This window comes from Panulirus ornatus, chromosome 18 (genome assembly GCF_036320965.1).
Source record: "Panulirus ornatus isolate Po-2019 chromosome 18, ASM3632096v1, whole genome shotgun sequence".
Lineage (NCBI taxonomy): Eukaryota > Metazoa > Arthropoda > Malacostraca > Decapoda > Palinuridae > Panulirus > Panulirus ornatus.
The window spans coordinates 58,498,059-58,513,703 of record NC_092241.1 but is presented as its reverse complement, the minus strand read 5'-3'; the positions used below and the strand labels follow the sequence as shown (position 1 = coordinate 58,513,703).

Below are 15,645 nucleotides of genomic sequence, written 5' to 3'. Positions count from 1 at the left end.
TAATAATCATATCATCAGGGGAGACACAAGAGAGAAATATAACAGTCAGTTGATATATTTCTCTTTTGTGTATCCCCTGATGATGTGATTATTACACGGAAGTGCACTTGGGAACTTCTCGTGTTTCATTTTCCCCGTGGACTCATAGGAATATCTTGATCACGCGCAAAATTGTGATCCTTTCCAATATATACATATATGGATGGTATTGCAGTGGAATCTATAAAAAAAAGGGGGTGACTGTATTGTTGACTGGTTGGTAAGGTTATTTAATGTATGTATGACTCATGGTGAAGTGCCTGAGGATTGGCGGAATGCGTGCATAGTGCCATTGTACAAAGGCAAAGGGGATAAAAGTGAGTGCTCAAATTACAGAGGTATAAGTTTGTTGAGTATTCCTGGTAAATTATATGGGAGGGTATTGATTGAGAGGGTGAAGGCATGTACATAGCATCAGATTGGGGAAGAGCAGTGTGGTTTCAGAAGTGGTAGAGGATGTGTGGATCAGGTGTTTGCTTTGAAGAATGTATGTGAGAAATACTTAGAAAAGCAAATGGATTTGTATGTAGCATTTATGGATCTGGAGAAGGCATATGATAGAGTTGATAGAGATGCTCTGTGGAAGGTATTAAGAATATATGGTGTGGGAGGCAAGTTGTAGCAAAGTTTTTATCGAGGATGTAAGGCATGTGTACGTGTAGGAAGAGAGGAAAGTGATTGGTTCTCAGTGAATGTAGGTTTGCGGCAGGTGTGTGTGATGTCTCCATGGTTGTTTAATTTGTTTATGGATGGGGCTGTTAGAGAGGTGAATGCAAGAGTTTTGGAAAGAGGGGCAAGTATGAAGTCTGTTGTGGATGGGAGAGCTTGGGAAGTGAGTCAGTTGTTGTTCGCTGATGATACAGGGCTGGTGGCTGATTCATGTGAGAAACTGCAGAAGCTGGTGACCTAGTTTGGTAAAGTGTATGAAAGAAGAAAGTTAAGAGTAAATGTGAATAAGAGCAAGGTTATTAGGTACAGTAGGGTTGAGGGTCAAGTCAATTGGGAGGTAAGTTTGAATGGAGAAAAACTGGAGGAAGTAAAGTGTTTTAGATATCTGGGAGTGGATCTGGCAGCGGATGGAACCATGGAAGCGGAAGTGAATCATAGGGTGGGGGATATATATTTTATATTTATTTATTATACTTTGTCGCTGTCTCCCGCGTTTGCGAGGTAGCGCAAGGAAACAGACGAAAGAAATGCCCCCCCCCCATACACATGTATATACATACGTCCACACACGCAAATATACATACCTACACAGCTTTCCATGGTTTACCCCAGACGCTTCACATGCCTTGATTCAATCCACTGACAGCACGTCAACCCCGGTATACCACATCGCTCCAATTCACTCTATTCCTTGCCCTCCTTTCACCCTCCTGCATGTTCAGGCCCCGATCACACAAAATCTTTTTCACTCCATCTTTCCACCTCCAATTTGGTCTCCCTCTTCTCCTCGTTCCCTCCACCTCCGACACATATATCCTCTTGGTCAATCTTTCCTCACTCATTCTCTCCATGTGCCTAAACCACTTCAAAACACCCTCTTCTGCTCTCTCAACCACGCTCTTTTTATTTCCACACATCTCTCTTACCCTTACGTTACTCACTCGATCAAACCACCTCACACCACACATTGTCCTCAAACATCTCATTTCCAGCACATCCATCCTCCTGCGCACAACTCTATCCATAGCCCACGCCTCGCAACCATACAACATTGTTGGAACAACTATTCCTTCAAACATACCCATTTTTGCTTTCCGAGATAATGTTCTCGACTTCCACACATTCTTCAAGGCCCCCAGAATTTTCGCCCCCTCCCCCACCCTATGATCCACTTCCGCTTCCATGGTTCCATCCGCTGATAGATCCACTCCCAGATATCTAAAACACTTGACTTCCTCCAGTTTTTCTCCATTCAAACTCACCTCCCAATTGACTTGACCCTCAACCCTACTGTACCTAATAACCTTGCTCTTATTCACATTTACTCTTAACTTTCTTCTTCCACACACTTTACCAAACTCAGTCACCAGTTTCTGCAGTTTCTCACATGAATCATCCACCAGCGCTGTATCATCAGCGAACAACAACTGACTCACTTCCCAAGCTCTCTCATCCCCAACAGACTTCATACTTGCCCCTCTTTCCAAAACTCTTGCATTTACCTCCCTAACTGCCCTTACTAAAATTTTTACATCATATTATTTTCAAAGAAAAGATGTTTTATTGCACCGGTGAACAATTCAATTGGAGATGCAGTCTCCAAGTCCAGTATCTTATCATTTTCTACAGTTTCAGCAGCCATTATCAATTTAGAATAATTCTTATGAATCAAAAAATAATAATTGTTAGACATATTCAATGCCATACATATATGTATGTGTGTGTATGTGTATATGTATATATATATGTATATTATCCCTGGGGATAGGGGTGAAAGAATACTTCCCACGTATTCCTCGCGGATATATATATATATATATATATATATATATATATATATATATATATATATATATATATATATATATATATATATAAGACTGCAACACGGTTTCTCATTCCTAGAAATGAAATCAAAAGTAAATTGCATCAATGAACGTAATACAGCTGTTCCAGAAAGAAAGTTAACCATTGAAATCTAAAAAGAACGTGGCTGTGTCAGGGGACGACAAGCACCAAGCAAACTTTCCTCGTTCGCTGTAAGTGACACCAACACCACATGTCATGCACTAATGTAAGAACTCCGACATGCAAAAAGACGAGGCTCGGGTTTTAGTACCTTAGTTAAGTCTGTGAACGTCGTCTGGTCTGGTTATATATATTAGAGAGCCAGGGGTGAAGGGACCAGCACGCCCGGTCTAGGATAGTGTCTCCTAAATATTTAAGAAAGAAAACTAGCGAGCGTGTTGGTGGGAGACCCCATCCCCCCCCCCCTGTGTTAACCACTTGCTAGTCGGTGTAACAATTGTTTCTGCTCAACACCTCGCCCTTCATCATCAAGCCATGACACACAGGCCGCCATAATGCGTTGTTGTTGTAATAATTGTTGTTGGTGTTGTTCATGCTGGCAGCGAAGGCGTTCCTGCAGGAGAGCAACTCGGGGTTTGCAATGTTGTAGTGATTACAATAATGACGGGGGTGGTGGTGGTGGGGGGGGGGGGGTGAGACATGGCTGACGACAGCAACACATGTTGGTGATTCCCCCGTCACCCACGCCACCACCACATGCATCACCCTCCCTCACTCTCGTCACCCACGCCACCACCACATGCATCATCCTCCCTCACTCTCGTCACCCACGCCACCACCACATGCATCACCCTCCCTCACTCTCGCCACCTTCATTAGCTCCAACGTTTCACCATCATCATCATCATCCCACACTCAGACTACTGTATCCAGTACCACACAGTCTGAACCCATTTCAGCCACAGACCAACACGGTCAACACAATGAATGATACATGAAGCAAATACACCAGTAATGTTACTACTGGTGACTACTGATGTAACACGATACGTTACAGCCTTAACGAGCCAACACCACCAGCCCCGTTACAACACTGTGTTAACCGTCATCATATGTAACAGTATAACGCACTATAACCGTCATCATATGCACCAGTATAACGCAGTATAACCGTCATCATATGCACCAGTATAACGCAGTATAACCGTCATAAGCACCAGTATAACGCAGTATACCCGGACACATCATATACCCGAGACTTCATCTTCCTCCTTCGTAAGTGCATAACCCGGTCACCCGACGTGACCACATTACAACATACGAAGCAACACAGCCAATCACAGTGAGCGACACATCCAGTATTACCAACCAGCACAGTAGCCAATGGGAAAAAGCGACACTCGACTGAGCAATAACACCCCCCCCCCCCCAAAAAAAAAAAACAACGATCAACACATCCTGTTTCACTACATCAGAGGAATATATAAATATATATTATATTTAAGACAAATCTTGGCGTTAACCATGATGTCTTTCCAAAGGCGGCTCTCGCAGCCCAGCAGCTGGGAAATGTGGACTCCTTCAGAGAGGCAGTGTTTGCTGAGACCTTCCTCCCAGTGATACAACCTTACCAAAGGAGATTTTCGATCATGGTGTAACCCTAAACAGGAGGAGTCCGGTAACGCCAATATATACTTCCACGCAGCAAGGATAACGGCGAAATAAAACACAGACCAATGAGAGAGCGGCGCATCAACGTACACCGGAACATCATCCAATCAGCGACAACAACTCATACACAAACACAGGCGGACCAATGAGGAAAGACGATGCAAACAACGTCACGACGGTGACGACAAATAGAAATAACGACGATTCATTGTGAAAACGATCGAGCTAGGATAGTTATGTGTCAACTTGCACATATCATAATAGACACACACACACACACACATGTATATATATATATATATATATATATATATATATATATATATATATATATATATATATATATATATAGTCATTCTGCACACATGACCTACATATATATTTAGAGTGGAGATACAGCTGGGTGTAAGACAAAGAGAATCTGGCAGTGGAGCCTTTATGACAGTCACCGACCATCTGTGTCAACACACACACACACACACACACATATCCCGCCTCCTCACGACGTTGCCATCAACAGTAACTGTTACTCAAATGTAAAATGGACGAAGTAATACATTACTGTGTATCATCTTCTACGGAAAAACTGTAAATATGAATGATTCTCTGATTTTATTCATTCAACAAATCAATCACTTCGTATCAAGATTACATAAATAAAAGACAATATCAAACGTGTAATTACTTACCGACGTCGCTATATATTGTGAGGTGAGTCCAACCAGAACGGGTGTAGCTCGTAACGGTCGTAATGTAGGACAGGATTTAATTGGAGTAATTATTGGCTGGTTACCTCACCACTACATACAACAGTTCCCGGAAGAACAGTTTAACTTTCCTGCAATCATATATTTTCCCCTACTTCTCCATAACTCATTTCCTGTGTTACTAATAACATTTAAGGTTATCTTTATATATATTCTGTATTACTAATAATAGTAATATCAATATTTATATATTCTCATCTATAAGTATGATTTCATACAGCAACGATCTCTCGGTATCTTTTTACATACTAGTAAGGCCTGGCTGCTCGCTCCTACGGAGACGGGAGAACGGCGGAATGGCATTGTTCAATGGTGTAGCCAATTGCCCCCACCATTTCTAATCTTCACAACTTTCATCCCGCTCAACATTAACATGTTTTCTTGCAAATATATTATCCCAGCAGCTACACATGTTTCATCTTGCCAAGGAAATGGATGAATTATTGGCATCTGTGTAATGTGCAGGAGTCAGTCAGTCGTCTTGCGTTCAGCAACTTCCTCGGTGTGTCTACATAGAGAAGACAGACAGGACCAGCTTTATGGACACAGACAGGCATGACATTTGCCCTCTTGTAAAACTTTGGATTTGTCCCTTCCCCTACCACATGATCCCTCCCCCAGGGTACAATACTTGGTCCTCTACTGTTTCCCGTACTACCGACAAGCCATGACAGGTAAGTAACACCGTGTGGGAATGACACCATGTCTACTATGGCAATGTGGTCGACTGAGGACACAATGTAAACACGTATATGAAGCAAGACTTGTGTGCGCTTCATGAAGTACGACGACGTTGAGCAGGTATGCAACCCAACTCCTCCACTACGGTCGTGATGAAGAACGGGCGACACATGAACAAACACCAGACCGACGTAACAACGATCACGACAAGAGAAATACGTCAGAGACGTAGCTATCATGAAGACAGGTTGGGTCTTGAGAATAATCAAAACGAGAGAATCAAGACTAATGTCGAGAACACTTGTGTTCAAAGCACTGGTTCTCCTTCCAAGTGTACGTGCCACCACTGACCTCCCCCCCCCCCCCTACTGTACACAGACACACGACTTTCTCAACCAGACAACGTCCGTACATTCTGTATGACCCGCGTCCACCTGAGTTACTGCCGCAGACCAAATGCCATACAACAATACTGACCTCAGAGCCAGAAATACATTATGACTGACACACTGGAGAATACAGGAAGGCCTGCTCCTCACCTGTACACACAGCTAATTAATTACAGCCATGGCATTTTGAGCGGGGGAAGAAATGTATACAAAATAAACCTACTGAAGAACAGAGATACGACAGGAAACATTTGTGAAAGGCAACGTAAATGTCAGAGGCCATACTGAGGCCATGGTGGCCATACAGCTACGAACACCGTGAGAAGAACCCGGAACTACAGGAGGACGTGTGGACACCTTCCCTCACGGTGCACGTAGCAGACGGGCCAGGAGGACGTGTGGACACCTTCCCTCACGGTGCACGTAGCAGACGGGCCAGGCTGCTGCACACATGACAACAGCACAGCTGTACCTACACCATCACGACACCATGGTACACCACACCCTCACCAGGGAACCTTGGAGGCAACCCGAGCTACGGGGGTTGAGGACGGCCCCTGTAACCTGCATGTAATACATGTACACAACGGGATCTGTCTATAAATAGCAGAACACAACTGTGTCACGGTTGACATTATGATAACAGCGACGGGTCCCTCATCACAACAGCCAACACATAAAAGGAAGATGATTTCCACTGATAAATAACAATACGCCTCTTCAGTGTTCGGAAAGAGCCAATCAGCGAAGATATTGTGGCACTGGGGCACACAGCAGCCAATGACAAGAGGACATGTGCTGTGACGGCTGTACGACAGCCAATAACAGAGGGCAGGCACGTTCCATGACGCCTCCTCGACAGCCAGTAACAGAGAGGGAAACATCTCATGACGGCCACACAACCACCAATCAGCAACAAGCTCCTGTACTCAAGAAGGTGACCTTATCGCCACAATAAGACCGCGCCATTGACGCATTTAATTACCAGAGAACTGGCTCTCTCTCGTGGCCACACACACAGCTGCTGTGGCAAGTGTGGCTCAGGCTCGTGTTTACAGTCAACACCACCAGCACAGGTGGGCGCACACACCTGTTGATATGTTACCAATACTAATAAAAATAATAATAACAACAACAACAACAACAACAATAATAATAATAATAATAATAATAATAATGATAATAATAATAATAATATGACAATCACGTAATTTCTCTAAAATATATTATAGAAAACATGTTGGTCAATATTGTAAGAAATAAAGAATAATTAAGACCGAGAACTTACGAAACAGCGTCACCAAACAATATAATAACACATGAACTGAAACATGATAACCTAACATGAAGACATAACAAACATGATAACCTAACATGAAGACATAACAAACATGATAACCTAACATGAAGACATAACAAACATGATAACCTAACATGAAGACATAACAAACATGATAACCTAACATGAAGACATAACAAACATGATAACCTAACATGAAGACATAACAAACATGATAACCTAACATGAAGACATAACAAACATGATAACCTAACATGAAGACATAACAAACATGATAACCTAACATGAAGACATAACAAACATGATAACCTAACATGAAGACATAACAAACATTTGTTTCACAAATCCTACATGCAAACAGGCAACGAGGCGAGTCATATAACCCTAACTACCATACAGTCGACACATGGATCATGCAAACAATATCAGACACTATGTTGAGAGCAGATAATGACCAACAAGTATTGTTATATTGACCTATGATGCAAGGCTCACATTCAGGGGTTAGTGACCTTTACCATATTGCATGACGTCACACGAATCCTGCCATAACTCTCCCATGAAATGAGTGATGACGTGTGACCTGGGTCATGACCCCTGACCATGGGTCATCAATATGTATCATGATAACTGCCTCTTATTATCTTCCTCTCAGCCACAACACGCCAACACACGACCCTCCAACACATTCTTCCTCGAGTCTCCACCTCCCACGTCTCGTCCTTACTGACCAAGCAACATGTGCCTGACTTTCTCCCCCGGCACCGGGGGGGGGTGTCCTGGATGACCCCCTCCCTCCCCAGGTCCGGACATCAGCTCAGGCAGAGGGAAGATGCATTGCCCCTCTCCCCCGTGGGAGGTCAGAGGTCATCATGAGCGGTGAACACCAGGGGAATGCAGAGGGACGAGTGGGGGGGGGGTCTTCGGCTGTCCCCCCCCCCCCCACTGCTGGTGACGGACGAGGACCCACAATGCCCCCCCCCCCCACTCCCCTGTGGTTTGCTGCTCACACTCTACCAGTACCCATAGCACTGGTCCCCCCCCCTCTCCCAGTATATACACACACACACACACACACACACACACACACAATCGATGTGGCTCACATCAGACACGAGTGCCCGGCCTCGTCTCCTTTAAGTATGACGTCAAAAAACACCACAACTGCGAAGTGCGGCAATATGTCAAGGTCGACCTCAGGTGAGTCTGGCCTGGAAGTTCAGTAATGCGGACCACTGAGTCGCACAGTTCTGACACACACACACACACACACACACACACAAGCAAGGAGATAGAGAGAGAGAGAGAGAGAGAGAGAGAGAGAGAGAGAGAGAGAGAGAGAGAGAGAGAGAGAGAGAGAGAGTCCTCCTATGACGTGGGGACCTAATCTTCCAGGTCGTACCCTGAACTGGACGACGACCCTCTTGATACATCACACGACCCCCCCACCCCCCGCTCTCTGGGGGACCTACGACCCATAACACGACCCCTGGCATGGCGGGGGGGGGGGGGGGGCGGTGGAACTGAAAGAGTTGAGTGTGGTGAACAAGGAGACTCCCCCCCCCCCCAGCGTAGTTAACCTCTCCAGCCAAGCAACAGCTGAGGCTGTTAACGACCACTCCCTCTCCCACCAACCAAGCCACCTCCCCGGGGGCACATGGCCCGTCCACAACACCGTCCTCACGTATGGACCGTGAGGACCTGTGGCTCGTGACCGTGAGGACCTGTGGCTCGTGACCGTGAGGACCTGTGGCTCGTGACCGTGAGGACCTGTGGCTCGTGACCGTGAGGACCTGTGGCTCGTGACCGTGAGGACCTGTGGCTCGTGGTCGTGAGGACCTGTGGCTCGTGACCGTGAGGACCTGTGGCTCGTGGTCGCCCGTCAATGTCAGATGCAAGATGGAGCACCAGGAGGTATGATGGTTCAGAGCCCTGCACTGCAGATGGTGTGGTCACAACCACGTGTTGTGCTCTGGTGGTTCACATAACCACGTCTTAATCATCCCGGTTATTCCCCTCCCGTCTTACGAGTTTGATGTGCTCTGACGTCATCAAGGTCACATCCGTCAACTGCTTGTTACACAGCCTGTGTGACTCGCCCCACCATCATGATTGTTTACCACAACTTGAACGACCCCATCATGGCGGTGTCTGGCAACAAGCGGGGGGGGGGGGATATCAACCCGGCCTATGGCCACTGTGGCCCCGGTTATGTACAGAGGCCACTGCCGGAATCTCTGTCATCTTGCCTCTCGAGGGTTCCCGGGAAGACTTCAACACTGTGTCGTGCTGGTGAGGAGGAGGAGGAGGAGGAGGATGAGGAGGAGGTGGTGGTGGTGGTGGTGGAGGAGGAGGAGGAGGAGGAGGAGGAGGAGGAGGAGGAGGAGGAGGAGGAGGAGGAGGAGGTGGTGGTGGAGGAGGAGGAGGAGGTGGTGGTGGAGGAGGCTTCTGCTGCACTGTCGCACCTCCAGCAGACGGCCTCGTCCACACACACACACCATCTGACCTTCTGTTCTTTTGCTCTTTTTATGAACTTCTGCGTCTGCCCCAGCTCTCCCCCCCCCCCCCACGGGATGCTTGAGATGTGTGTGTGTGTGTGTGTGTGTGTGTGTGTGTGTGTGTGAGATGTGTGTGTGTGTGTGTGTGTCCGGGTGGACCATCAACAGGTGTCACTACAGGTAACGCGACCCACCACAGCCACACACACACAAGACCCACCGTTGTCATACCTCCATGTTTACCCTGGCGCTGCGTCTGTGGACGTCTGTCTGTTGTTCTGACACAGAGTCTGTGAGACAGAGTCCCTGTCTGGTTGTGTGTGTCTTCCCCTGTCTGCGTCGTACCTCGCCTCTCAGAAACGTCATAAACTTAACGTATGTTCATCTGTGCATGATAACACACTGGCAGAACAAAATAGGACTGTAAAAGTTGAACTCAATACTTCGTAACATGAAAGAGGAGGAATCAATGCGCCTGAGTATATCTCAAATTAAAGAGGTCATCCCTTTTCAGCGATTGTCAAGCAAAAGAAAATGGGGAGCTGATTATTCAGTGGGTTACGAAGGCAAATGACTAACATAACAGAGAGTGAGTACAGAGGTTCGGTATGTGAATAACAATAACCCAAACAAGTAATTTAGGACGAACCCAAGACCAACACTGTGGGATATGCAAGGAAAGTACACATGCGGGGAGCACTACGCGCTAGCCCCCCCCCCCCCCCTCCAATCCCGGGTTCTCAAACACCGGAAGTTTAGCTGACTCGCGACGGAGCCTCCCAAACCTTCAATTTTGAAGGCGATTGTTCTCGAGTGGGGCGTCCCTGAACCCTGGACCAGCGAGAGAGAGAGAGAGAGAGAGAGAGAGAGAGAGAGAGAGAGAGAGAGAGAGAGAGAGAGAGAGAGAGAGAGAGAGAGAGAGAGAGAGAGGCCACACAGACCCAAGGTCCACGAGCGAGGTGCTCTGGTCTTAACGCTGAGGATACAGGAAAATCTTGCGTGTAATCTGTAGAAGAAAAGGGCAGCAGAGCCCCCCCCCCCCTGCTTAGAACAAGTTTGGCCCGTCCCACACCATACTGAGTTGACAGTCAACTTAATCTATTCTTATACAGTGATGCACAAAATTAATAATTTCTAATACCTATATGACAGCGAAACATTCCTTGAGCACGACATACGACCCTTGAGCACGACGGTACGACCCTTGAGCACGATGGTACGACCCTTGAGCACGATGGTACGACCCTTGAGCACGATGGTACGACCCTTGAGCACGATGGTACGACCCTTGAGCACGACGATATGCCACCAGGGAATGATGGCCTTGACCTGATATATTTGTGTTCTTGTTTGTTCACAGTTTTCGAAATACAACTTTTCTGTGGAAGTAAACTTTGTTGCGTTTGTACAGCTTAGGAAATATGACTTTATGGTAAAGTTCTTTTTTACGCTTTTGTAAAGCTTACGAAATATAGCTTTTCTTCTTTTTAGGTAATAAAAATTATATATATATATATATATATATATATATATATATATATATATATATATATATATATCGAAGAGACAAAGCTAGGACGCCATTTGGTAAACATGTTTACCAAATGGCGTCCTAGCTTCGTCTCTTCGATGTATATCAACTGACTGTTATATTTCTCTTTTGTGTCTCCCCTGACGATGTGATTATTACACGAAAGTGCACTTGGGAACTTATCGTGTTTCATTTTCCCCGTGGACTCATAGGAATATCTTGATCACGATATATATATGATTGAAAGTCTTGCTCCCTGCAGCACTCCTGACCCCCCCCCCCCCCCCCCCCCCCGCGCAACACACTATATCTCTGGCAGTAACGAGTCCCCGTATGGCGATCTTCCATGTTGCCCGGTGATGGGGAGGTGCAGGGAGAAGGCACTCAGGAAATGGGGCCGGTATAAAAGGGGGAGACACAGTGTAACAGAAAAGGAATGGGTGAGGGAAGAGAGGGAGTGGAAGGGGCGAAGAAGGAATAGGAGAGGAAAGTTAGGCATCAAGGTGTGTGGTTGTTCCTCCCATCACTAAAGTTGTTCAAAACTGCGACTTACAACCCTCCCTGTGCCTTTCACAACCTGACATATCCACAACACTCCCCTGTGCCTTTCACAACCTGACATATCCACAACACTCCCCTGTGCCCTTCACAACCTGACATATCCACAACACTTCCCTGCGTCCCTCACAACCCCTACATATCCACAACCCTCCCTCTGCCCTTCACAACCTGACATATCCACAACACATTCCCTGTGCCCTTCACAACCTGACATATCCACAACACTGTACATATCTGTTCAATTTGTTATATAACTAGAAGGTTCATAATATTGTCTTGCTTGTAAATACAGTTGAACAATTTCGGGTCCTGGATGATTCCATCTATCTTGTGTTGTATTCATGTTATAGTTTGATCATGTACGTAATCTGCTGTATGTAGTCTTCCATTCATGTTATACATACATCATGTATGTGATCTGCTGTATGTAGTCTTCCATTCATGTTATACATACATCATGTATGTGATCTGCTGTATGTAGTCTTCCATTCATGTTATACATACATCATGTATGTGATCTGCTGTATGTAGTCTTCCATTCATGTTATACATGTCTACCATACATATGATATCAACACTAAGCTATGACCACTCTCATACCTGGTGTGTTGACATGTCCTGCTTGGTCAGACAAGGAAACACATCTAACACAGCAGGAGGAACGAAGGATCTTCTCTGAAGAAGGATACAAATAATTACCTTCTGTCTTATATAATTCAAATGTTTCTGAACTGTCATTTAGAACACACCAGAATAATCAATATTTACATATAAGAATAACATAGGATTAATTCCAAATTAAATATACATCAATAATTGGAAAATCTGGCAAAGTTCTGAACCCCACATTTCAAAAACAAAGCAGTTACACTTCAGGTAATTACAGTATCGTATTTCAGTTGCGTTTAACGTGAAGTCTCTCTCGTTATTTCAGGAACATTTCAGCTAAATCATTGCATTTTCCGTTGTGTTTTATGTGATATGTTTTTTCCCCCGCGTTCCATTCTCTTTTAAGTGTCCTCTGACCAATGGAACGGCCACAATACCCAAACACGACAACGAATATGACCCACACATACATGTAACTAATCTGGGATTCCAACCTTTTGAACATTCACGCTTCTACGTCCTGTAATTAAAGGAATATCGCCTTGTAATGCCCCGGCGAGACACATAATGATGAACTACTAACATGTAGATCTTCATGTCCTCAGGTCAAATGTTTCCATAAGAAAGATTGTTGGAGTTGCCTCCAACATTACTGCTCAATCATGTCGGTTTCTCGTTTTCTTTCACGGCCACATCATATGTGGTACAATACAACTAAGTCATGTGGCATCTACCACATATTATGTGGCATCTACCACATATTATGTGGCATCTTCCACATATTATGTGGCATCTACCACATATTATGTGGCATCTACCACATATTATGTGGCATCTACCACATATTATGTGGCATCTACCACATATTATGTGGCATCTACCACATATTATGTGGCTACCTCCTTAGGCTTCATCAAGAGCAGTGCAAATACTTTCTTACAATGAGGATCACCAAAGCAGTGAGCGATGTTTATTTGTATAGTGTTAATAAACAAATACTATGTTCGTATCATTATTCAAAAAATTCATCGTAGAAAATGGCACGAGGTAGGGATACACGAGGAAGGGATTTTATAATGTAAAAGAATCAGAAAAAGCAGAAGTATCGAACGTACCCAAACTGAATGATGATGATGCTCAATTCAAATTTCGTCGAACCCAGGTATCAACGATTCTTTGTCGCCTGTGAACCACAAAGCCAAAGCTTAATATTATCCAAATCTTCCAGTGTTGTTGATCACCAGGACGTCGGCGTCGCACGTCAATAACCTTGGTGTGAGGTCCAGCTCTGCAGTGCAGCACGTCCGGCTCAAACAGTGACGTCTGCGCCCAAACATTGTCTTGTGGCAGGAGAGTGTGGGGCGTTGTGAGGGTCATCACTGCTTTCTTATCTCTCGCCTGGAGGGTTGGCAGCTGGAGCCAGCCATCCTGTACCAAGGTGAGGCGGCAATGATTGGGTTCCTATGCTCAGTAAGGTCATCAGAGGTAAACATTCCTCAACCTTGTAATATTTCTCTCCCAGTTGTGGTGATGTGTGTGGACGAGCCCGACATCCTGTACAGCTCTTGTTCCTCAGTTTCCACCATACAGTAAACAAATACATCAAACTGGTCGTCATGAAAGAGCAACTTAATGTTACTGACCCATAATACAACATACAGGATACGTCTGTTTTCCTACACATCACACACACACACACACACACACACACACACACACACACACATACAAGTCTTCCGTACTCGCTCCGTTGTCGTCTGCAAGCCATGACACCCAGCCAGCGGTTGATCCTTGCCTCTAACGTCAACACTTACCAACTTAACACTTGGCCAGTGTGTGTGTGTGTGTGTGTGTGTGTGTGTGTGTGTGTGTGTGTGTGTGTGTGTGTGTGTGTGTACCATATCAACGGCTGACTACACTGCAGTATTCCAGCGAGTGCCTGGGACAACGTACGTACATCCTCCTGCCTTCCTTCCCGCCAGACTTGACCAAGTTGTCCCGGGTTAAGTAACATAACTTGGGTTCACAACGTTGGTCAACTTTAACACCTCGGGACCCTCGGTAACGGTACTGATGACGGAGACGAGTCAGTGGCCAGCATGTTGCCGGGAATGATTCCTCTCCTGCCTGGCCTGCTGGTGAGGAGACACACACATCTCTCCTGCCTGGCCTGCTGGTGAGGAGACACACCTCTCCTGCCTGGCCTGCTGGTGAGGAGACACACACACCTCTCCTGCCTGGCCTGCTGGTGAGGAGACACACCTCCACACTCCCTGTCATTACGCTGGACTCCACCACACGCCATCCTTCCACACGAGGTGTGATCTCGTGTTGATGGAGGTGTTCGTCTCCTTACCAACATACGACCTACAGGGGTCTAGTGCTGTGGTGGGGTACATGGACATGTGGTAGGGGGAACATGGAAATGTGGTAGGGGGAACATGGACATGTGGTAGGGGGAACATGGACTTCCAGTTGTAATATATCCATTGTAATCTGATATCACAGGTGTCACATTACCATTATCAGAGACAATATTCATTACTATAATTAATATTATCATTATCATTATCATTATTATTATTACTATTATTATTATTATTATTATTATCACAGACACACGACTTACGTTGGAGGCTCTCGTTGTGACGCTGCTGCTCTGGTAGATTGCATCAAAGACACAGACGACGGTCGGGTTTACAAAATACGAGGCTTCTGGGCCCTACCTCACGTCCCTCCTCTCCCTCACTCCCTCCCTCCCTCTTCCTCCAGCTGCGCGTGACTCCCTCCCATGACTCTCCATCAAGGGCGAGCTTCCCCAGACTGTAATGGTCTACCTGGTTTTCTCGACGTTGTGAAAGTTTCCTCGTCTTCCTCTCCCACGTCAACGTACAAGACTGAGCCTCATCCTCAGTGGTCATCATCACAGTTCATACCCTCACTGTGTACTGGTCTCCCGCGTGTTGTGCCGCCCGCCCCGGCTGCTGGAGGTGACGGTGTGTTGCGGCAAGACTGGCTCTGCTGCCAATGGGCAGGAGTCCGGCATGAGACATACACAGTCCATACATTACAATGTTGACCTAGCGTGTCCATCACCTAGTGAGTCCACCACAGTACTCAC

The 15,645-nt window shown here is 45.8% G+C and overlaps 1 protein-coding gene across 2 annotated transcripts in view; it reads right to left on the bottom strand.

Annotated features, from left to right (window-relative positions):
- The window catches only part of LOC139755159 (neurogenic protein big brain-like), a 259,089-nt gene that overhangs the window by 55,345 nt on the left and 188,099 nt on the right, over positions 1-15,645 (bottom strand). The window lies entirely within an intron of this gene.